Source organism: Dendrobates tinctorius, unplaced genomic scaffold (assembly GCF_039654945.1).
Source record: "Dendrobates tinctorius isolate UK_male_01 unplaced genomic scaffold, ASM3965494v1 ptg000236l, whole genome shotgun sequence".
Lineage (NCBI taxonomy): Eukaryota > Metazoa > Chordata > Amphibia > Anura > Dendrobatidae > Dendrobates > Dendrobates tinctorius.
Window position 1 is genome coordinate 1,062,501 of NW_027361903.1, and position 23,899 is coordinate 1,086,399.

The following is a 23,899-nucleotide window of genomic DNA, read 5'->3' on the forward strand; positions in this document are numbered from 1 at the left end:
CTGCCTTTCTGCCAAGTCTCTCGCTTTCCCGCACACCGTCCCTTTTACCTCTGTCACACCCCCTAAAGTCGAGTGTAAAGGTCTGTCTGGGTCAGAAAGCTTTCCCCCCGACAGCAAAGGTGACAGCCCTGACAGTTCCCGACCTGACACGAGAGAGGTACCACCGGCCCGGTCCACCTTCCTACAGAGCCATCGCTGCTCACCATCTTTGTTGATGTCACAGATGTCAGACATCCATACTCCGGTAATAACAACGGGCACATTGTAGCTGGTGTTCGCTACTGCCCTCTGCTGTACACAGTCATGGCAACAAATCGAATGTTGAGTTCCGGTGCGGGGTAACGTCGCGCACCATCGGTGAGCTGGTGTAAGGAGACGGACATATTGCCCTGCTCCCCCTTGAAGACATCACCGCTGTGTATAATGTGATCTGTCATCTGAGTCACGTCCTGTGTCTTGTCTACATCTTATGTCATGTGAAGTGTAAGATGTCCGCCTATGTTATTGTGAAGGGTTAATACTAAAATCAGAGCTGAAGTTTCGTTTTGTCCATTCTCTGAAGGTTTTGTTTCTTCATTTTTGTTGCTGTAAGATAAATTTTTGTAATTGGCAAGGGCTGTCATGAAACCAGACTGTTCTCATCAGGTGCAAAGGTAAGGGAGGCGGGAGTGTAAAACTCTGAAGAATATGCCATTATACTACTTTCTACGCTATTTGGATACGGACATATATGCAGTTCTGGTTTTCTAGCAATATTATTGGCTTACAAAGTGAAGCATTACCATGATGTTATTGGTAGTTGAGAACCTTGCATAATTAAGCAAAATATTATAAAAGAAGTGACTAAAATAAAGGGGCTTAGTGATCTGTCTCGATCCTCCCATACAGAGACCCCAGTCTCCGTGTGGTCATTTGAGTTGCTAGCAACACTGGAATAATTTGGACATCACTGGCTCAACCGTGAAGGGTTAATTTATCCCTCCCTAAATAGCTACCCCGACATTATGTGCTAACGTAAGGAATTATAATGCATAGTGATGTGATGCATGAAAGACATATGTTGGGGCTTAGGACAGAAGGTAGTGTGTGCACAGAATATAGGGTAAGGGGTTTCCCCAGCAACAGACACAGGGGGTCTTAGTGCTAGGACAAGGGACCTTCCACCTGAAGTTAGTCAGACTCGGAGCAGGGTTAGAGTCTGAAGAGACAAGTGTGCAGAGCTGCTGCATAGCTCCCAACCGTCCCGATTCCCACGGGACAGTCTCGTTTTTGACACCCCCCACCCATGCCCCCCGGGACACTATTTTTCCCGCATTGCACTGAGCCGCCACGCCCTCCCATGCGCCGACCTCATCCTCGCCCTCCCAGAGACCCACCGCAGTCTGCAATGATGTGGCTGGGCTGTGTGTTCTGTACGCAAAGGACCTGTGATGAGGTCACAGGAGGGGAGGAGTCAGGGGTCACATGATCAGGAGCCTCCTGTCTGCAGGACTCTGCTGTGCTGGGTGTCATGGTGCTGGATGGGGGGAAGTTTATGTGTGGGGTCAGGAGGGGTTTATAGTGTGGATGTAGCAGAGCCGTGTGTGTGTGTGAGGTGTACGGAGTGGAGCTGCGTGTGTATGGAGCAGAGCTGTGTGTGTATGAGGTGTACGGAGCAGAACCGTGTGTGTGTGAGGTGTACGGAGCAGAGCCGTGTGTGTGTGTGAGGTGTACGGAGTGGAGCCATATGTGTACGGAGCAGAGCTGTGTGTGTACAGTACGTAGTGGAGCCATATGTGTACGGGATGTACGGAGTGGAGCCATATGTGTACGGGATGTACGGAGCGGAGCCAAGTGTGTGCGAGGCATACAAAGCGGGCTTTTCCCACGGACACAGGAGTACATGGCGGAGCCCCGAGGAGCACTTTAAAACTCGCACATGATGGTCCACCAGAAGTGATGTGCTGGAAGCTGACCGAAAATGAGGTAATATCATGAGGAGATTGTGACGGAACCAGGAATGCTTCAGATCCATCACCGTGTCCTCCTCCGACAGCGCGGACCGCAGGATTGCCTTGGAATCGGGGATGCCAGCCATGTGAGCGGATCATGATATGTCCTGCATCGGGAGGTTCAGGTGGGCACTACAATGGGAGCCGGGCTGCTATAGTATCTTTATAGAATCTTTCTTTCTCTCTGTTTCTTTCTCATTCTCAGTTCTGTCTTTCCCTCTCTTTTTCTTTCTCTCTCTGTTTTTTCTTTCTCTCTCTAATCTTTCTTTTTTTCTTTCTCTCTCTGTTCTTTCTTTCCCCTCTTTTTTTCTTTCTTTCTTTCTTTCTGTTCTTTCTTTATTTCTTTCTTTCTCTCTCTCTCTGTTCTTTCTTTCTTTTCTTTCTTTCTCTCTCTCTATTCTTTCTTTCTTTCCCCACTTTCTTTCTCTCTCTGTTCTTACTTTCTTTCCCCTCTTTCTTTCACTCTCCCACTGTTCTTTCTTCTGTCCCCTCTTTCTTTCTCTCTCTGTTCTTTCTTTTCCTCTTTCTCTTTCTGTTCTTTCTTTTTTCTTTCTCTCTGTTCTTTCTTTCCCTCTCTCTGTTCTTTCTTTCGTTCTCTGTTCTTTCTTTCTATCTGTTCTCTCTCTGCTCTTTCTTTCCCCACTTTCTTTCTTTCCCCTCTTTCTTTCTCTCTCTGTTCTTTTTTCTGTCCGCTCTTTCTTTCTCTCTCTGTTCTTTCTTTCTCTTTCTTTCCCCTTTGTTTCCCCTTTCTTTCTCTCTCTCTGTTCTTTCTTTCCCTCTTTTTCTTTCTCTCTCTGTTCTTTCTTTTTCTCTCTATTCTTTCTTTTTTCTTTCTCTCTCTGTTCTTTCTTTTTCTGTTCTTTCTTTCTATTTCTTTACCCTCTTTCTTTCTCTCTCTGTTCTTTCTTTCACTCTCCCTCTGTTCTTTTTTCTGTCCCCTCTTTGTTCCTCTCTGTTCTTTCTTTCTCTCTTTGTTCTTTCCTATTTCTTTCCCCTCTTTCTTTCTTTCCCTCTGTTCTTTCTTTCCCCTTTTTTTCTCTCTCTGTTCTTTCTTTCCCTCTTTCTTTCTCTCTCTGTTCCTTTCTCTCTCTAATCTTTCGTTTTTTCTTTCTCTCTCTGTTCTTTCTCTCTCTGTTCTTTCTTTCCCCTCGTTCTTTCTCTCTGCTCTTTCTCTTTCTTTCTTTACTTCTTTCTTGCTCTCTCTCTGTTCTTTCTTTCCGCTCTTTCTTTTTTTCCCCTCTTTCGCTCTCCCTCTGTTCTTTTTTTCTGTCCCCTCTTGTTTCCTCTTTCTCTTCTTTCTTTCCCTTCTTTCTTTCTCTCTGTTCTTTCTTTCTCTTTCTCTCTCTGTTCTTTTGTTCTATCTGTCCTCTCTCTGTTCTTTCTTTCCCCTCTTTCTTTCTTTCTTTCTTTCTTTTTTTCTTTCGTTCCCCTCTTTCTTTCTCTCTCTTTCTCTCTCTCTCTCTATCTCTCTCTCTGTTCTTTTTTTCTGTCCCCTCTTTTTCTCTCTGTGTTCTTTCTTTCTTTCTCTTTCTTTTTCTCTGTTCTTTTTTCTGTTCTTTCTTTGTTTTCCCTTTCTGCTTGTCTCTTTGTTCTTTCTTTTACTCTGTTCTTTCTTTCTTTCCCCTCTTATTTCTTTCTCTCTCTCTGTTCTTTCTTTCTCTCTCTGGTCTCTCTTTTCTCTATTCTTTCGCACTCTGTTCTTTCTCTCTCTCTGTTTTCTTTCTTTTCCTTAGTACCAGTCAGTGTGCCCACAGTACCAGCCACTGTACTCATAATGCCAGCCACTGTGCCCTCAGTACCAGTCAGTGTGATCAGCAGTGCTAAATGGGTGTGGTTGGGGCGTGGACATGGGTGTCACTAGTTGCAAAATGGGTGTGGTTGGAGCATTGTTTTAAATCCATAGCTGGTGTCTCAGGTGGACAGCGGAATGTATTCTGGTCGTACTTGGTTGGACGGAAATGCCGAGAGGTTTCAAACCCCATGGAAGCACGCAACACGTCACAGTCCTCAGCATGAAGAGGAGAACACAAACTTCAAGGCATGGGCTGTGGAGACAGGCAAATATGAAGGAGTGGATGACCCTGATCCAGCCAAGTGGAAGGCCCTACTCCGCTGTGCCCTTAATAAGAGATGGGAATTCAAACTCATTTATGATGGCACTAAAGAAGTTCCTATAAATCCTATCAAAATCTATGAGGTTTGTAACATACCTCAGTCTCAAGGAGCCATCATTAACCCAGATTCAACTGGATCCTCACCATGGGATGATGAGGAATATGACGAGGAAGCTATAAGCCAATCTCAAATTCATGTCCCAATCCAAGAGCCATTCATTGGATTAGCAATGAAAGATTCTCCCATGGCCCCTGCCAGTATTGAGAGTTGCACCTCAGAGCCAAATTGGCCAAAATTGGAGCAACAAGATATGGAAGTCCGTCACTATAGATAGTAAACCTGCTGGCAGGTCGTCCTTCATATTCCTGCTCTCTGTATAGCACCACCTCCACCACTTATTAGTAGATTTCTGCCTATGCATAGTCAAATTTTTACATTTCTTCCAAACCACTGACTAAGTTGCCAAAGAAGGGGCAGATGTCACACAGAAGGCTGAGGCCTGAGATAAGGGAGCATTCATGAAGATAAGGGAACATTTCTTATGTGACCCGGTATTAGTTCATGCTTATCTAGAGCCTCATATTATAGTGAATGCTGCGGCCTCTTTGGTTGGAGTTGGAGGTTGCTATCACAAAGTGCCCCGTCTCTCAGTCATCTGTGCCTGTGCTGATCTTCTAGAGTCTGAATTTGGGGTCTATACCACATTTTCTAGAGTCTCCTGCCAAGTCTAGGGTCTATACACCATTTTCTATTGTTTCTTGCCCAAGTCGAGCGTCTTTATTCGATTTACTAGAGTATTGTGCCTGAGTCCAGGGTCTAAACCCCATTTTCTAGTGTCTTCTTCCTTATTCTGGGGTCTCTACACCAGGAGTTTGTATGTTCTCCCTGTGATTGTGTTGGTTTCCTCCGGGTTCTACCGTTTCCTCCCACATTCCAAAGACATACTGATAGGGAATTTAGATTGTGAGCCCCATTAGGGACAGCGCTGATAATGTGTGAAAAACTGGAAAGCGCTGCTGAATATGCTAGCGCTATGTAAAAATAAAGATTATTATTATTATCGAGTGTCTCCTGCCTGTGTTTGGGTCTATATAACATTTTCTAGAATAACCTTCTTGAGTCCAAGGTCTATACCCCATTATTTAGAGTCTCCTGCCTGAGTTTGGGGAATCTACCCCATTTTCTAGAGTCTTCTGCCTGAGTCTGGGGTCTACACACCATTTTCTAGCATCTACTCCCAAGTTCAGGGTCTGTACCACATTTTCTAACATATTCCTTCCTTATTTTTGGATCTCTACACCATTTTCTAGTGTTTCCTGACTGAGTTTTTGATATCTACACCATTTTTAAAGTGTTCCCTGCCCTAGTCCAGGGTTTATACTCTATTTTCTAGTGTTATCTCTCCTAGTCTGAGGTGTCGAGTCAATTTTATAGTGTTTCCGTCTTGAGTCCACGGTCTATACCTCATTTTCCATTGTTTACTGCCCAGTTCCAGTGTCACTACACCATTTTCTAGTGTCTCTTCCCTGTCCAGGGTCTATACATTTTCTAGTGTTTTTTGTCCAAGTCTAGGGTCAATACTCCATTTTCTAGTGTCTTCTCCCAAAGTCCGGGGTCTAAACTCCATTTTCTAGTTGTTTTTGTCCGAGTCTGGGGTCAATATTCCATTTTCTAGAGTCTCCTGCCTGAGTCCAGGTTCTCGCCCCCATTTTCTAGCGTTACCTGCTCAAGTTTGAGGTCTATACCCCATTTTCTAGGGTCTTCACCTCAAGTCTAGGATGTCTACCCCATTTACTAATGATTCCTTCCTGTTTCTGTATCCCATTTTCTAGTATTTCCTGCCTGAGTCTGGGGTCTCTACCACATTTTCTAGTGTCTCCTTAATGAGTCTTGGGTCTACACCCAATTTTCTAGAGTTTTCTGCCTAAGTGTGGGGTCTCAACTACATTTTCAAGTGTCTCTTTCCTTATTTTAGGGTCTCTACACCACTTTTCTAGTGTTTCCTTGCTAAGTTCAGTGTCTATACCCCATTTTCAAGTGCCTCGTGCCCGAGTTGGTGATCTCTACCCCATTTTCTAGTGTTTCCTGCCTTAGGCCATGGTTTATGCCCCATTTTCTAGTGTATCCTCCCCCAGTCCGGGGTCTATATCTCATTTTCTAGTGTTTACTGCCTGAGTCCGAGGTTTATACACCATTTCCTAGAGTCTCCTACCCGAATCCAGTGTCTGTACCCCATTTTCTAGTGTTTTCTACCTGAGTTCAGGGTCTATACCCCATTTTCTATTATTATTATTATTTATTTATGTAGCACCATTGGTTCGGTGGTGCTGTACATGAGAAGGGGTTATATCAAAATACAAATATCACTTACAGTAAACAAACTAACAATGATAGACTGATACAGAGGGGAGAGGACCCTGCCCTTGCGGGCTTACATGCTACAGCATGGTGGGGAAGAAGAGCCAGTAGGTCAGGGGTTGCAGTAGCTCTGATGATGTTTTGGTGGCCGCGTGGTCATTATAGGTTGTAAGTTTTTTTGAAGAGATGGGTTTTCAGGTTCTGTCTGAAGGATCCAAATGTGGTGGATAACCGGACATGTTTGGGCACAGAGTTCCAGAGGATGGGGGATATTCGGGAGAAATCTTGGAGATGGTTGGGTGAGGAGCGAAAAAGCATGGTGGAGAGAAGGAGATCTTGGGAGGACGGGAGATTACGTGAGGGAATATATTGAGAGATTAGTTTGGAAATATACGGAGGAGAAAGGTTATGGATGGCTTTGTAGGTCAGTGTTAGTAGTTAAAAATGGATATGCTGGGAACTTGGGAGCTAGTGAAGGGATTTGCAAAGAGGGGAAGCAGGAGTGTAGCGAGGAGAGAGATTAATTAGTCGGGAAGCAGAGTTAAGGATGGAATGGAGGGGTGTGAGAATGTTAGAAGGTGGGCCACAGTGGAGGATGTTGCAGTAGTCGAGGCGGGAGATGATTAGGGCATGCACAAGCATTTTGGTAGAGTGAGGGTTGAGGAAAGGACGGATTCTGGAAATATTTTTTAGCTGGATGCGACAGGTGGTAGCGAGAGCTTGGATGTGCAATTTGAAGGGCAGGGCAGAGTCAAGGGTTACTCCGAGGCAGCGGACTTCCGGGACAGGGGAAAGTGCGAATTAATTTATTGTGATAGATAGATCAGGTAGGGAAGGTATGTGAGATGGAGGAAAGATAATTAGTTCAGATTTGTCCACATTGAGTTTGAGGAAGCGAGCGGAGGAAGAGGATATGGCTGATAGACACTCCGAGATACGGGAGAGCAGAGATGTGACATCTGGGCCAGAGAGGTAGATCTGAGTGTCATCAGCATATAAACGGTATTGGAAGCCATAGGACTTTATGAGTTGTCCCAGGCCAAGGGTATAGATTGAGAAGAGAAGGGGTCCTAGGACAGAGCCTTGAGGGACACCAACAGAGAGGGGGCGAGATGAGGAGGTGGTGTGGGAGTGGGAAATGCTAAATGTGCGGTTGGTAAGGTATGAGGAGATCCAGGATAGGGCGAGGTCTCCGACACCAAAGGAAGATAGGATGGATCTGTAGTGGGAGGTAGTGGTCAACTGTGTTGAAGGCAGAGGACAGGTCTAGAAGGAGGAGTTGTAATTATACTACGAAAATGCTCACCTTCAAAGTACCTTTCTAAAATCTTCCATTCACACACACACTGAGCTCTGCTACATGCGCTGTGGGCTTTTGACCCCCCCTTCCCCCCCCCATCATGGCTGCGAGCTCTCTCTTCAACTAGCTTCCTTTTCTTCGCCTGCATGCCATTCAAACCCCTCCCTCAGGAATGTGTTAATTAGCAGAAACCTGTCCTTTGTCTGAAACATCTGCTCTGTTGTGTAAGATAGAGTTGATTTAAGATCTAAATATTAGGGCATATCTTGACCCCAGTTGATGTTATAAGTATGAAAGTTACATATCTGGGATGTGCTTCAATAGAGCTACCCACCCTGTAGTTTTCTAGACTCCAGCTTCATCAGAATCCAAGAAATGGATTCCTACTTAGCCGATTCATACAAGTACTTCGAGTTTAGACTTAAATGAACGCCAACATCATGCTGAGTAAGATGATACGTTGTTCGTCACTATACAAGGTTCCCTCCCCGAGATATGATACTTATGAGTTTTCAGTACGTGTTAGCCCCTTTGAGAAAAGAGGATGGCTCCCATAACTCAGCCCCTTCAGTGATGTCACGACCAGGGGGGATACGATAGTGTAAGCTCAGTTGGCAGGAAGTCTTTGCCCTGGAAACCTGATACAGAGAGGTTTTGTAATGCACTGTGATGTGTCGCCCATCCCCCGACCGCATGGTATGCTGTTAAATGACTTAAGGAACTGTAAATGGTTTTCTTCTTTTAATCCCTGTTATTTTGTAATCGTTGTACATATTTCAATAGTCTCATGCTTATAAAAAAAAATTCCCAGCTTAACCATGGTTGCCAAATAAAAGATAGGACAGAAAAACAAAGAGAAGGGATGGGGTAATTGCTATACAAACTATTGTCTCAGGACTAATAAACACCGAGTTTGTTCTCCAAAACTTTTGCGCAGGGTCTTCGCAAGAACCATGCAACTTTTTAGTGAGAGGAATGATTGCTCAGACCAGATCACTACTCTATTATCCCACAACTCTGCCACCAATATGTGATAAATCTGCAGGAAGGATATATTTGGGTATCCCACCACTGCCACCAATTTGTCAGGAACCGGGGTTGTTTGGTTTCCCCCAGTTCTTCTCAGCAGGGATTTATGTATATCCCACTTTACAGTTCCGGTTTAGAACTTGGAGCTCTCTGGTGCACCCCTTACCCTCAGGTCAGTCAGGGAACTACACCTAGGGTAATAAGCTGCCCAACAAGCTGCCTGGATGTGTACTGGCTATTAGGCACCCTGCAACGAGGGAAATATAACTACTCCCAGCTGCAGCCAGGCAATACACTTATAAAACCCGTTCCGTCACAGCTAGCTTTGCCCAACAAGCCCAGGACACGGCGCCGCCACTAGCCCCTATTTCTATAATTAGTAATGGGTCAGAAGCCAACCCAATCAATAGCGAATTTAGCCTCAGAGGATATTAAGATATGTTATAGAGCAAGGAGAAGCGAAGCTAGTAATTTTATATTTTACTCCAAAAAGTAGGCATTGTTTACAAAAGGTATAAAAAGATATTACAACATGAGACAATTGAAGTATGTACAAACGATTACAAAATAACAGGGATTAAAAGGAGAAAACACAGTTGCTTAAGTTATTTCATAGCAGACCATGCGGTGCGGGGGGGAGTAGGCGATACAGTACATCACAGAGCCTCTCTGTATCAGGGTTCCAGGGCAAAGATCCTTGCAAAATGAGCCCTCATTGTCTTATATCCCCTGGTCATGACATCACTGAAGGGGTTGAGCTATGGCAGCCCTCCTCTTTTCTCAGGGGGACTAATACGTACTGGAAACTGAAAAGTATCATTTCTCGGGGAGGGAACCTCGTGTACCGACTAACAAAGTATCATCTTACTCAGCATGACATTGGTGTTCATTTAAGTCCAAACCCAAATTGCCTGTATGAACCGGTTAAGTAGGAATCCATTTCTTGGATTCCACTGAAGCTGGGGTCTACAAAATTACAGGGTGGGTAGCTCTATCGGAGCACATTCCAAATACGTACTGTACATAAAGGATCTGTCAGCTCTGCTGTGTGGTGTAGTATATAGAGGATCTGTCAGCTCTCCAGGATGGTGTAGTATATAGAGGATCTGTCAGCTCTCTTGTGTGTAGTATATAGAGGATCTGTCAGCTCTCCTGTGTGGTGTAGCATATAGAGGATCTGTCAGCTCTCCTGTGTGATGTAGTATATAGAGGATCTGTCAGCTCTCCTGTGTGGTATAGTATATAGAGGATCTGTCAGCTCTCCTGTGTGGTGTAGTATATAGAGGATCTGTCATCTCTCCTGTGTGGTGTAGTATATAGAGGATCTGTCAGCCCTCCTGTGTGGTGTAGTATATAGAGGATCTGTAAGTTTTCCAGTGTGTAGTATATCGAGGATCTGTCAGCTCTCCTGTGTGGTGTACTATATAGAGGATCTGTCAGCTCTCCTGTGTTGTTTAGTATATAGAGGATCTGTCAGCTCTCTTGTGTGGTGTAGTATATAGAAGATCTGTCAGCTCTCCTGTGTGGTGTAGTATATAGAGGATCTGTCAGCTCTCCTGTGTTGTTTAGTATATAGAGGATCTGTCAGCTCTCCTGTGTGGTGTAGTATATAGAAGATCTGTCAGCTCTCCTGTGTGGTGTAGCATATAGAGGATCTCTCAGCTCTCCTGTGTGATGTAATATATAGAGGATCTATCAGCCCTCTTGTGTGGTGTAGTATATAGAGGATCTGTCATCTCTCCTGTGTGGTGTAGTATATAGAGGATCTGTCAGCTCTCCTGTGTGGTGTAGCACATAGAGGATCTGTCAGCTCTCCTGTGTGGTGTTGCATATAGAGGATCTGTCAGCTCTCCTGTGTGGTGTAGCATATAGAGGATCTGTCAGCTCTCCTGTGTGGTGTAGTGTATAGAGGATCTGTCAGCTCTCCTGTGTGGTGTAGCACATAGAGGATCTGTCGGCTCTCCAGTGTGTAGTATATCGAGGATCTGTCAGCTCTCCTGTGTTGTGTAGTATATAGAGGATCTGTCAGCTCTCCTGTGTGATGTAATATATAGAGGATCTGTCAGCCCTCTTGTATGGTGTAGTATATAGAGGATCTGTCAGCTCTCCTGTGTAGTGTAGTATATAGAGGATGTGTCAGCTCTCCTGTGTGATGTAATATATAGAGGATCTATCAGCCCTCTTGTGTGGTGTAGTATATAGAGGATCTGTCATCTCTCCTGTGTGGTGTAGTATATAGAGGATCTGTCAGCTCTCCTGTGTGGTGTAGTATATAGAGGATCTGTCAGCTCTCCTGTGTGGTGTAGTATATAGAGGATCTGTCAGCTCTCCTGTGTGGTGTAGTATATAGAGGATCTGTCAGCTCTCCTGTGTGGTGTAGCACATAGAGGATCTGTCAGCTCTCCTGTGTGGTGTTGCATATAGAGGATCTGTCAGCTCTCCTGTGTGGTGTAGCATATAGAGGATCTGTCAGCTCTCCTGTGTGGTGTAGTGTATAGAGGATCTGTCAGCTCTCCTGTGTGGTGTAGCACATAGAGGATCTGTCGGCTCTCCAGTGTGTAGAATACCGAGGATCTGTCAGCTCTCCTGTGTTGTGTAGTATATAGAGGATCTGTCAGCTCTCTTGTGTGGTGTAGCACATAGAGGATCTGTCAGCTCTCCTGTGTGGTGTAGTATATAAAAGATCTGTCAGCTCTCCTGTGTGGTGTAGCATATAGAGGATCTGTCAGCTCTCCTGTGTAGTGTAGTATATAGAGGATGTGTCAGCTCTCCTGTGTGATGTAATATATAGAGGATCTATCAGCCCTCTTGTGTGGTGTAGTATATAGAGGATCTGTCATCTCTCCTGTGTGGTGTAGTATATAGAGGATCTGTCAGCTCTCCTGTGTGGTGTAGTATATAGAGGATCTGTCAGCTCTCCTGTGTGGTGTAGTATATTGAGGATCTGTCATCTCTCCTGTGTGGTGTAGTATATAGAGGATCTGTCAGCTCTCCTGTGTGGTGTAGTATATAGAGGATCTGTCAGCTCTCCTGTGTGGTGTAGTATATCGAGGATCTGTCATCTCTCCTGTGTGGTGTAGTATATAGAGGATCTGTCAGCTCTCCTGTGTGGTGTAGTATATAGAGGATCTGTCAGCTCTCCTGTGTGGTGTAGTATATAGAGGATCTGTCAGCTCTCCTGTGTGGTGTAGTATATAGAGGATCTGTCAGCTCTCCTGTGTGGTGTAGTATATAGAGGATCTCTCAGCTCTTCTTTATGGTGTAGTATATAGAGGCGGTGTTTTGTGTGGTGTAGTATATAGAGGATCTGTCAGCTCTCCAGTGTGGTGTAGTATATAGAGGATGTGTCTCATGTGGTGCAGTATATAGAGGCAGTGTCTTGTGTGGTGTAGTATATAGAGGATCTGTCAGCTCTCCTGTGTGTAGTATATAGAGGATCTGTCAGCTCTCCTGTGTTGTGTAGTATATAGAGGATCTGTCAGCTCTTCTTTATGGTGTAGTATATAGAGGATCTGTCAGCTCTCCTGTGTGGTGTAGTATATAGAGGATCTGTTAGCTCTTCTTTATGGTGTAGTATATAGAGGCGGTGTTTTGTGTGGTGTAGTATATAGAGGATCTGTCAGCTCTCCTGTGTGGTGTAGTATATAGAGGATGTTTCTCGTGTGGTGCAGTATATAGAGGATCTGTCAGCTCTCCTGTGTGGTGTAGTATATAGAGGATGTGTCTCATGTGGTGCAGTATATAGAGGCAGTGTCTTGTGTGGTGTAGTATATAGAGGATCTGTCAGCTCTCCTGTGTGGTGTAGTATATAGAGGATGTGTCTCGTGTGGTGCAGTATATAGAGGCAGTGTCTTGTGTGGTGTATTATATAGAGGATCTGTCAGCTCTCCTGTGTGTAGTATATAGAGGATCTGTCAGCTCTCCTGTGTTGTGTAGTATATAGAGGATCTGTCAGCTCTTCTTTATGGTGTAGTATATAGAGGATCTGTCAGCTCTCCTGTGTGGTGTAGTATATAGAGGATCTGTTAGCTCTTCTTTATGGTGTAGTATATAGAGGATCTGTCAGCTCTCCTGTGTGGTGTAGTATATAGAGGATCTGTTAGCTCTTCTTTATGGTGTAGTATATAGAGGCGGTGTTTTGTGTGGTGTAGTATATAGAGGATCTGTCAGCTCTCCTGTGTGGTGTAGTATATAGAGGATCTGTCAGCTCTTCTTTATGGTGTAGTATATAGAGGCGGTGTCTTGTGTGGTGTAGTATATAGAGGATCTGTCAGCTCTCCTGTGTGGTGTAGCATATAGAGGATGTGTCTCGTGTGGTGCAGTATATAGAGGATGTTTCTCGTGTGGTGTAGTATATAGAGGATCTGTCAGCTCTCCTGTGTGGTGTAGTATATAGAGGATGTGTCTCGTGTGGTGCAGTATATAGAGGCAGTATCTTGTGTGGTGTAGTATATAGAGGATCTGTCAGCTCTCCTGTGTGGTGTAGTATATAGAGGATCTGTCAGCTCTCCTGTGTGATGTAGCATATAGAGGATCTGTTAGCTCTTCTTTATGGTGTAGTATATAGAGGATCTGTCAGCTCTCCTGTGTGGTGTAGTATATAGAGGATCTCTCAGCTCTTCTTTATGGTGTAGTATATAGAGGCGGTGTTTTGTGTGGTGTAGTATATAGAGGATCTGTCAGCTCTCCTGTGTGGTGTAGTATATAGAGGATGTGTCTCGTGTGGTGCAGTATATAGAGGATGTTTCTCGTGTGGTGCAGTATATAGAGGATCTGTCAGCTCTCCTGTGTGGTGTAGTATATAGAGGATGTGTCTCGTGTGGTGCAGTATATAGAGGATGTTTCTCGTGTGGTGCAGTATATAGAGGATCTGTCAGCTCTCCTGTGTGGTGTAGTATATAGAGGATGTGTCTCGTGTGGTGCAGTATATAGAGGCAGTGTCTTGTGTGGTGTAGTATATAGAGGATCTGTCAGCTCTCCTGTGTGTAGTATATAGAGGATCTGTCAGCTCTCCTGTGTTGTGTAGTATATAGAGGATCTGTCAGCTCTTCTTTATGGTGTAGTATATAGAGGATCTGTCAGCTCTCCTGTGTGGTGTAGTATATAGAGGATCTGTTAGCTCTTCTTTATGGTGTAGTATATAGAGGATCTGTCAGCTCTCCTGTGTGGTGTAGTATATAGAGGATCTGTTAGCTCTTCTTTATGGTGTAGTATATAGAGGATGTTTCAGCTCTCCTGTGTGATGTAATATATAGAGGATCTATCAGCCCTCTTGTGTGGTGTAGTATATCGAGGATCTGTCATCTCCCCTGAGTGATGTAATATATAGAGGATCTGTCAGCTCTCCTGTGTGGTGTAGTATATAGAGGATCTGTCATCTCTCCTGTGTGGTGTAGTATATAGAGGATCTGTCAGCTCTTCTTTATGGTGCAGTATATAGAGGCGGTGTCTTGTGTGGTGTAGTATATAGAGGATCTGTCAGCTCTCCTGTGTGGTGTAGCATATAGAGGATGTGTCTCGTGTGGTGCAGTATATAGAGGATGTTTCTCGTGTGGTGTTGTATATAGAGGATCTGTCAGCTCTCCTGTGTGGTGTAGTATATAGAGGATGTGTCTCGTGTGGTGCAGTATATAGAGGCAGTGTCTTGTGTGGTGTAGTATATAGAGGATCTGTCAGCTCTCCTGTGTGTAGTATATAGAGGATCTGTCAGCTCTCCTGTGTTGTGTAGTATATAGAGGATCTGTCAGCCCTCCTGTGTGGTGTAGTATATAGAGGATCTGTTAGCTCTTCTTTATGGTGTAGTATATAGAGGATCTCTCAGCTCTTCTTTATGGTGTAGTATATAGAGGCGGTGTTTTGTGTGGTGTAGTATATAGAGGATCTGTCAGCTCTCCTGTGTGGTGTAGTATATAGAGGATCTCTCAGCTCTTCTTTATGGTGTAGTATATAGAGGCAGTGTCTTGTGTGGTGTAGTATATAGAGGATCTGTCAGCTCTCCTGTGTGGTGTAGTATATAGAGGATGTGTCTCGTGTGGTGCAGTATATAGAGGCAGTATCTTGTGTGGTGTAGTATATAGAGGATCTGTCAGCTCTCCTGTGTGTAGTATATAGAGGATCTGTCAGCTCTCCTGTGTTGTGTAGTATATAGAGGATCTGTCAGCCCTCCTGTGTGATGTAGCATATAGAGGATCTGTTAGCTCTTCTTTATGGTGTAGTATATAGAGGATCTGTCAGCTCTCCTGTGTGGTGTAGTATATAGAGGATCTCTCAGCTCTTCTTTATGGTGTAGTATATAGAGGCGGTGTTTTGTGTGGTGTAGTATATAGAGGATCTGTCAGCTCTCCAGTGTGGTGTAGTATATAGAGGATGTGTCTCGTGTGGTGCAGTATATAGAGGATGTTTCTCGTGTGGTGCAGTATATAGAGGATCTGTCAGCTCTCCTGTGTGGTGTAGTATATAGAGGATGTGTCTCGTGTGGTGCAGTATATAGAGGCAGTGTCTTGTGTGGTGTAGTATATAGAGGATCTGTCAGCTCTCCTGTGTGGTGTAGTATATAGAGGATGTGTCTCGTGTGGTGCAGTATATAGAGGCAGTGTCTTGTGTGGTGTAGTATATAGAGGATCTGTCAGCTCTCCTGTGTGTAGTATATAGAGGATCTGTCAGCTCTTCTTTATGGTGTAGTATATAGAGGATCTGTCAGCTCTCCTGTGTGGTGTAGTATATAGAGGATCTGTTAGCTCTTCTTTATGGTGTAGTATATAGAGGATCTGTCAGCTCTCCTGTGTGGTGTAGTATATAGAGGATCTGTTAGCTCTTCTTTATGGTGTAGTATATAGAGGCAGTGTTTTGTGTGGTGTAGTATATAGAGGATCTTTCAGCTCTCCTGTGTGGTGTAGTATATAGAGGATCTGTCAGCTCTCCTGTGTGGTGTAGTATATAGAGGATCTGTCAGCTCTTCTTTATGGTGTAGTATATAGAGGCGGTGTCTTGTGTGGTGTAGTATATAGAGGATCTGTCAGCTCTCCTGTGTGGTGTAGTATATAGAGGATCTGTTAGCTCTTCTTTATGGTGTAGTATATAGAGGCAGTGTTTTGTGTGGTGTAGTATATAGAGGATCTGTCAGCTCTTCTTTATGGTGTAGTATATAGAGGCGGTGTCTTGTGTGGTGTAGTATATAGAGGATCTGTCAGCTCTCCTGTGTGGTGTAGTATATAGAGGATGTGTCTCGTGTGGTGCAGTATATAGAGGCAGTATCTTGTGTGGTGTAGTATATAGAGGATCTGTCAGCTCTCCTGTGTGTAGTATATAGAGGATCTGTCAGCTCTCCTGTGTTGTGTAGTATATAGAGGATCTGTTAGCTCTTCTTTATGGTGTAGTATATAGAGGATCTGTCAGCTCTCCTGTGTGGTGTAGTATATAGAGGATCTCTCAGCTCTTCTTTATGGTGTAGTATATAGAGGCGGTGTTTTGTGTGGTGTAGTATATAGAGGATCTGTCAGCTCTCCTGTGTGGTGTAGTATATAGAGGATGTGTCTCGTGTGGTGCAGTATATAGAGGATGTTTCTCGTGTGGTGCAGTATATAGAGGATCTGTCAGCTCTCCTGTGTGGTGTAGTATATAGAGGATGTGTCTCGTGTGGTGCAGTATATAGAGGCAGTGTCTTGTGTGGTGTAGTATATAGAGGATCTGTCAGCTCTCCTGTGTGGTGTAGTATATAGAGGATCTGTCAGCTCTCCTGTGTGGTGTAGTATATAGAGGATCTCTCAGCTCTTCTTTATGGTGTAGTATATAGAGGCGGTGTTTTGTGTGGTGTAGTATATAGAGGATCTGTCAGCTCTCCTGTGTGGTGTAGTATATAGAGGATGTGTCTCGTGTGGTGCAGTATATAGAGGATCTGTCAGCTCTCCTGTGTGGTGTAGTATATAGAGGATGTTTCTCGTGTGGTGCAGTATATAGAGGATCTGTCAGCTCTCCTGTGTGGTGTAGTATATAGAGGATGTGTCTCGTGTGGTGCAGTATATAGAGGCAGTGTCTTGTGTGGTGTAGTATATAGAGGATCTGTCAGCTCTCCTGTGTGGTGTAGTATATAGAGGATGTGTCTCGTGTGGTGCAGTATATAGAGGCAGTGTCTTGTGTGGTGTATTATATAGAGGATCTGTCAGCTCTCCTGTGTGTAGTATATAGAGGATCTGTCAGCTCTCCTGTGTTGTGTAGTATATAGAGGATCTGTCAGCTCTCCTGTGTGGTGTAGTATATAGAGGATCTGTCAGCTCTCCTGTGTGGTGTAGTATATAGAGGATCTGTCAGCTCTCCTGTGTGGTGTAGTATATAGAGGATGTGTCTCGTGTGGTGCAGTATATAGAGGCAGTGTCTTGTGTGGTGTAGTATATAGAGGATCTGTCAGCTCTCCTGTGTGTAGTATATAGAGGATCTGTCAGCTCTCCTGTGTGGTGTAGTATATAGAGGATCTGTCAGCTCTCCTGTGTGGTGTAGTATATAGAGGATCTGTCAGCTCTCCTGTGTTGTGTAGTATATAGAGGATCTGTCAGCTCTTCTTTATGGTGTAGTATATAGAGGATCTGTCAGCTCTCCTGTGTGGTGTAGTATATAGAGGATCTGTCAGCTCTCCTGTGTGGTGTAGTATATAGAGGATCTGTCAGCTCTCCTGTGTGGTGTAGTATATAGAGGATCTGTCAGCTCTCCTGTGTGTAGTATATAGAGGATCTGTCAGCTCTCCTGTGTGGTGTAGTATATAGAGGATCTGTCAGCTCTCCTGTGTGGTGTAGTATATAGAGGATCTGTCAGCTCTCCGGTGTGATGTAGTATATAGAGGATCTGTCAGCCCTCTTGTGTGGTGTAGCATATAGAGGATCTGTCAGCTCTCCTATGATGTGTAGTATATAGAGGATCTGTCAGCTTTCCTGTGTGGTGTAGTATATAGAGGATCTGTCAGCTCTCCTGTGTGGTGTAGTATATAGAGGATCTGTCAGCTCTCCTGTGTTGTGTAGTATGTGAGCGGGACCCTCGCTCCTCCTGCACCCGGTGAGCTATGTGTTACTCTGTGATGTCCTCGCTTATTGCGGAATATGTTGGCGCTATAGAAATAACATTTATTATTATAATTAGCTTTCAAATGTAATGAATATATCTACATTTATACGACGCTACATTTCATTTCTGACAGATTTGGAAAATATTTTTTCTTCCTCCTTGCGCGTCCCACCTCCATGCTTTAATGTTACATTATTGCAGCTTCTAATGTCAGGATTCATGTTCCTTGAGTTTTTGGGGGTTATTGTGGACCTCCTCTATTTGTAGGGATGTAATGTTTTGTATAATCTTATTTGGACCCATTCACACATATGTGTCTCCCGTATGTGTTCTAGTCGGTTTTTAGTGGACAGCACATGATATTTTATGCTCTTTTTCACACGTCTTATTTCTTGCAGCTGGTCCTGAAAAAAATGATACCGGACCCTGGTCTGAGTTTGGTCTGACATATGGATGTCTTGGTCTGGGATGTGACTGCACAACCATCTATGCGGCACCTATGTGCTGTCCCATGTCGGTGTGTGAATGAGCCCTAAAGCTTATGTTAAGTATTTCTCACCGGTAGATGGCCGTGCACACTGCGCCTGATGGATCCGTTGGACCAGGACCTTATTTTCAGAGACGCGGATGAGAGGAGAGATCTGAAGTCGTCAGGATGGAAATGTGCAGAGAAGAAGCTGCAGAAGTATTAATAGAGGAGCGTGCAAATGTGAAGAGTCTAATGTACACATCATTAATGCCGGGACGTCCCGCGCTCATAGGCTGGAAGCAGTACAAAGAATAATTATCTATAACGGACTGGCCGCCGTCCAGCAGCACCTGTGCGTTGTCACCCGCCTCAGCTGATGCACCGTCTCTTCTACCACACTGTGGAATAACTTGTCTCCAGCGTCCTGCCATCATATCAAGGTCAAATACAGACCTCCAAACATCCACTCTGAAGTCCACAGCTGTAAAGGCACAAAGGAGACTGAGGGGCTTCAGGCCGGAGACCCGCTGGCAGCCGAAAGTCACAGCCAAGTGGACGTCTGACCACCAAGACAATGTGACCATGTATGAAAATATGGAGAAGAAGAATGAGGAACGGGCTACGAGCACAATGAAGAATCCGTCATTTGTGAGATCAATCATCATATACCCCACATGTAGAGACAACCAGCCCACTACCATTGGAAACAACTAGCCGACTGGCCAATCCCATTTCCCTGGCCAGTTTTTAGCTATGGTGCGCTTATACTAGAGGGACCCTTTGTGTTCTCTCTGGTTCTGACCCTGCTGACACCTCTGTTACCTTTGATCCACTGGCCATCAGCTACTCTATGGGCAAAAGAGCAGATTCCTGAACATGGGTGAGCGTGTGAGCACCAGAGTCCTCCTGGGACCGGCTTAGCTTAGTGGCTTGCGTTTAGTTGAGGTAGCTTTTAGGGCTGATGGATTCACTGCACACCTTACTGCATCATGTCTGACCACAGAGTATTGTTCTCATGTGTGACCGCATAGCTATGAATACATCACAATCCAACAAGGGATTTTGTCGTCCCCATCTTTATCAACCACTTTCTCTCTGTCCGACCCCTTTAAAAGAAACACACGACAGTCAGTGTATCGCCGGTCAGGTAGAGCGGTCACATCTCCCGATGATAGTTCCAAAAAATCACTGCACACGTACGAGTTGGAAATTATGCTTCAAGTGAGGATTTATTAATAGTGAGTGCTGAAGCGACAGGCAAAATGACGTTTCGGCCAGTTAATAGCCTTGATCACATAGCCGACCATTTAGTGAAGCATCTTAGGTCAGAGATAGTTCTTATCCCTGTGGTGTAGTATTTCACACAATATGATATGGTGTATCCCCACTGGGAAAGACTGGACTTGTGTTAAGGTGAGGGACCCAGAGTAATGGGTTCTATATTGGACAGGGATCTTTTCACAGATGCTGACAAAAGAAGGTTCCACACGGTAGGTTCTGGTGTGGAGCTGTCGCTCTCCGTTGGTGGCACAGTGGTAGAAGCTGACACTTCCGTGTCTAAGCATGATGTAGTGTCTCCAGATGAGACTGTTCTACACATGAGATCGCCGTGTGACAATCTGGAGTATATGTTGATTTATTATTTTACGTCATTTCTAGGAGACGAGGGCGTCGGTGATTTGGTGTGCGGTGAGCAGAATGTGTTTTTATTTCTATGTGAATATGTATATTTTATGTAGCAATATGTATGTATTATAGGAATAATGAATATGTATGTAATTTCACTTTTTTTAAAAAAACAGTAAGCACAGGTGCCGGCAGATGATACTACTCTCCCATCAGCGACACCTGCTGTCACTGTTATCAGTGGCCCGATGGGAGCAGTAGTCTCATCAGGCTAAGCCTTCTTCATCGCTGCGGTTCACGGTCAGCTGTGGAATCTGCCAGCATGATCCCGCAGCGCTGTGACTGACAGTACCGGCATTAGTGTTACCGCACACACAGACACCCGCACACACCTACAGACACACACACACAGACACGCACACATAGCCGCACACACAGACACAGCATGTGACGAGAATGGCGGCATCAGATCTGAAACAGACCTGCTGACGCTGTGCGGCAAACCAATCACTGTAATGCCACAGCCAACATGGCTGCGACATTACAGTGTGTGGCAGACAATTCCTGCATGTTTATTGGCTCTCTAAAGAGCACCAAACGGGTGGGGACCCGTGTTCCAGCCGAGCAACCCCTTTAATACTCGGCGAGCTCCAAGCATCGTGTAAGGAGAAGAACAGGATCAGGGGGTACCTTTTCGGTGACGGATCCGGAACTGATGGCCTGTCACCTATGTTGCACGGGGAAAGCTTAAGGCCCCGGACCAACCTTTGCACTCAGGGATTGGGGGCATGGCTAAGCTAAAAAAGCCACGGCACAAGGAAAACCAGACAGTCTTGGCGAAAAAGTACAGCACGCAGGAGGTCAGTGTCAGCGCTCCGACCTTTGAGCACCGAGATGGAGCAGGCCTAAGTCCAAGGGGCCTCAGATCTACGACTAGAGACTGTTGACAGAAACTTCCCCCGTGTCCGCTGGCACCCCTGACGCCACTGACACCGCTGACTGTGAGTGACAAGGTCCACAGTCAGAACATAGACACACGCACGTACCTGCAGGGAAGCCGGGAGACCCGCTGTGAACTGTTTCCTGATCAGTCTGGATTTAACCGCAGAGTAGCCCTAGCCTTTGCTGGGGTTATAGACTTTATCCCTGCCTGCTCTTCACCTTCCGGTCCCAGGACCCCCATCAGGACCACGAGGAATCACCGCCACCACTGGGATCCAGGACGCCATCTTCTCCAGGACTACATCGGACCCACTTACGCGCCGCGGCCTTAGCACCACCGTTTGCATCCAGGAGTCCAACTTCTGACGTTGTTAGACTGATAAGTCTATTACTTCTGAACTTTTTGCCTTGCTTACCTGCACCTGTTTTTCCCAAGTTACAAACCCCCTCCTTAATTCAACTCTATCTCTTTTCCCTGCGTGGAGTATCCTCTGTTAACTTAAACCACGTTAACCCTTGTTCTACCTCCGGTCCATTACTGCATCTTCCTACCTTCCCACAATCGCGAGCAGTGCGATGCTCATGCGAGCACCGAATAGTGGCGAGCATGCTTGCTCATCACTAGTAAACACCGATCCTTAAAAATGTTTCCACCCCAACAGATGAAGACAGTCAGGATGCACTGGGAGCAGGCAAAAAGGTACTTCAACATCAGATTTTGCCATCAAAGCTCCCTGCCCCTCTACCCTCACCAAATCCAGTGCCTATCAAACGAAACATTAGACACTGATTATAACTCTGCCGAGATGCCGTCATTCACCGAATCCCCAGAAGGATAAGATAAGTGATGGATGAGCCAGAACTTATTAGGTTCCCACTTGGGAACAACTCCCAAGGGGGAAATCCTCAATTCCACCCATGAATAAGACCCACCATGCACCCCAATACTTGTTTGTTGTTCAGCTTCTCCATCACTACCTCAGGATGCTCCATTGCAGACTTCAGATTGCTTGGCCAAAACTTAGGTGCTCCCAGATTAAACAAAATCCTGACTCCTTCCAAAAACCCAAACTCAATTAACCAGGCCGCTTCAGAATCCGGGTATTTATTTAAAAATGAAAGCATCACCTCAATCCTTACTGGTGACCTCCCTTTTGCCAGAACCTTAACCTGACTTTCCCTTTGCTCACTTAAAACATCTGCTGAGCCCTTGACTACCCCCACAACTGGAGCTCTCAGTCTTAAATTTACATGTCGCCCCAAACTTACACTGCCCCTCGTTAAACTGCCAACAGAATCCTGTCTTTTGGGACGCTGAAGACCCACTGGCTGAGCTAGAACCTCCAGCACCTCCACGAAAGGGCTGAGTTGCAAGAGCTTTCATCAAACGCATCCATATGGAAATATCCTTATGATCCCACCGCATGCCAGGCCTCATGGCCTTCTTTTGCCTAAATTACTCATCATATCTGAGCCATGCCAAACTAACATAAACTCTGTATGCCTCACCTATCGCGTTCGGCTCTGGCTCTTTTTCCCCAATAACACTTGGCAAAATTGGGAATTCCTGAAACCAATTTGCAAATGTCCTCAGAATTAAGGCCAGGTTCACACTTGTGTTTGGGTGCACTGCGTAGGGCTGCATACTTCTTCCATGTGTCGTTTTGACGTGCCCGTCAACTGCACGGGAACGCAACATGCATCCGCATGTGTTACAGCCCTAGACTGCCCCATTCCCATCCCAGTGTCCACGGGAGCTGCCCATGCCACTGCTGGAGACCTTGGATCACTCACCACAGCCCGCTGATTGAGCACAACCTGCAAAATTCCCAACAAATGCCCCCCATGGTAACCCTTGACTATCACCAGTAATAACCCCAGAATTACTAACCCCCAACAAGTAAAGTATCAACAATTGATGTCTCCTCACCAGGCTGCCTAGGAGAAGTTCTCAGACCAGCTGCACTACCTCGAGATGGATATTTCTTGTTAACGGACAATCCCGGAGAAATCTCTCCTTTTTCTCCACTGATCTCCCGATTTTCCAGCACGTTGTTATGCCTTGATAAGGCTGCAGAAGGAGTAACCTGGCGATGCTGATGCTCCGCCTCCAAGGAAATCCTGTCCTGTTAAACTTCTTCCATCAGTTGCTAATCACCCCTGAAAGATGGCGTCAGAAGGGCCCCGCGGTAAAGACTGCCCCTGCAAGTCCTCGCTGTATCCCCCATGTCAGACCCAACAGCCTCTTCAGGCCCTCCCTGCCAAAATCAGGAAGGCCGAATGCTGTCTCCCAAGCCACTGGAACTGTGTTTTGCTGCTGTGACTGCACTTCCTGTAGCCCTGATGAGCCAGCACCCAGCAGGCTGCATCCTCCCTGCCGCCTGAAGGAACGCACTTCCAAACCCCTCCACCCCTGGGTTCGGCCTTTAGTGACTGTCAGGGATATAACTCAAACTTTTTTTTCCACTTTCTGTTCCGGTTAGGAATTTGCAGCTCTCTGGCACACCCCTTACTCTCAGGTCAGTCAGGGAACTGCATCTAGGATGAGTAGTTGCCGGAAAGGCTGCCTTGTTACATACTGGCTATCGGGCACTCTGCAGTGAGGGTTGTATGTATATCAGGAGTCCAAGGCCGGGAATACACACATAGACCTCCGATCCATCACTGCCAGTGTCCCCCAATACCCCCAGGACGCTACGCTGCCACCAGTTCCTCATTTGATACTAAAGCCTATATCGGGTCAGGAACTAACCCCATGTAGCATGATTTGGCACGGAGTACATGTCGGTTTAGTCATAGAGCAAGGAGAACAAAACTAGTAAATTTATAAGTTTACTCCAGAAAATATAGGCAGTGTTTACAAAAATACAAAAGATATTACAAAAGGAGACAAAATACAATATGTACAGTTAGAAATAGAAGGGATTAAAATAGGAAACTTACTATATCTCAGTCACTGGTATGACGATGTCATAAAGTGTCGATAAAGGGGAGGAGAGAATCCCACAGAAAAGTTTT

At 45.3% G+C, this 23,899-nt stretch overlaps 1 protein-coding gene across 1 annotated transcript in view; it reads right to left on the reverse strand.

Moving 5' to 3' along the window:
• The window catches only part of LOC141060367 (pancreatic triacylglycerol lipase-like), a 70,065-nt gene extending 51,509 nt beyond the window's left edge, over positions 1 to 18,556 (reverse strand). Inside the window, exon 1 of the mRNA XM_073556573.1 lies at positions 18,404 to 18,556. The gene's annotated coding sequence lies outside the window, so the exon portion shown is untranslated. The remainder of the gene's footprint in view (positions 1 to 18,403) is intronic.
• Positions 18,557 to 23,899: the final 5,343 nt, after the last annotated feature.